The sequence below is a fragment of the Mandrillus leucophaeus genome, unplaced genomic scaffold (genome assembly GCF_000951045.1).
Source record: "Mandrillus leucophaeus isolate KB7577 unplaced genomic scaffold, Mleu.le_1.0 Scaffold21, whole genome shotgun sequence".
Classification (NCBI taxonomy): Eukaryota; Metazoa; Chordata; class Mammalia; order Primates; family Cercopithecidae; genus Mandrillus; species Mandrillus leucophaeus.
The window spans coordinates 2,134,775-2,135,900 of NW_012102143.1; the positions used below are offsets into that span (position 1 = coordinate 2,134,775).

At 36.4% G+C, this 1,126-nt stretch overlaps 1 pseudogene; it reads left to right on the forward strand.

Moving 5' to 3' along the window:
* Window positions 1-1,126, forward strand: part of LOC105539864 — a 5,949-nt pseudogene that overhangs the window by 251 nt on the left and 4,572 nt on the right.

Genomic DNA, 1,126 nt, shown 5'->3' on the forward strand with positions numbered 1-1,126 from the left:
TATTGATTGGAATAGTTTCAGAAGGAATGGTACCAGCTCCTTTTTGTACCTCTGGTAGAATTCCACTGTGAATCCATCTGGTCCTGGGCTTTTTTTGGTTGGTAGGCAATTAATTACTGCCCCAATTTCAGAACCTGTTATTGGTCTATTCAGGGATTCGACTTCTTCCTGGTTTAGCCTTGGGAGGCTGTATGTGTCCAGGAATTTATCCATTTCTCCTAGAATTTCTAGTTTATTCATGTAGATGTGTTTATAGTACTCTCTGGTGGTAGTTTATTTCTGTGGGATCAGCGATGATCTCCCTTTTATCATTTTTTATTGTGTCTATTGATTCTTCTCTCTTTTCTTCTTTATTATCTGGCTAGTGGTCTATTTATTTTTTTAACGTTTTCAAAAAACCAGCTCCTGGATTCAAACATTTTTTGAAGAGTATTTTGTGTCTCTATCTCCTTCAGTTCTGCTCTGATCTTAGTTATTTCTTGTCTTCTGCTAGCTTTTTAATTTATTTGCTCTTATTTCTCTGGTTCTTTTAATTGTGTTGTTAGGGTTTTGATTTTAGATCTTTCCTGCTATCTCGTGTGGGCATTTTAGTGCTACAAATTTCCCTGTAAACACTGCTTTAGCTGTGTCCCAAAGATTCTGGTATGTTGTGTCTTTGTTCTCATTGGTTTCAAGGAACTTATTTATTTCTGCCTTAATTTCAATATTTACCCAGTAGTTATTCAGGAGCAAGTTGTTCAGTTTCCATGTAGTTGTGCAATTATGAGTGAGTTTCTTAATCCTGAGTTCTAATTTGATTGCACTGTGGTCTGAGAGACTGTTTATGATTTTCATTCTTTTTCATTTTCTGAGGAGTGTTTTACTTCCAATTATGTGGTCGATTTTAGAATAAGTGCGATGTGGGGCCAAGAAGAATGTATATTCTGTTCATTTGGGGTGGATAATTCTGTAGATGTCTATTAGGTCTGCTTGATCCAGAGCTGATTTCAGGTCCTGAATATCCTTGCTACTTTTCTGTCTCATTGATCTGTCTAATATTGACAGTGGGGTGTTAAAGTCTCCCACTATTATTGTATGGGAGCCTAAGTCTCTTTGTAGGTCTGTAAAAAGTTGCTTTATGAATCCA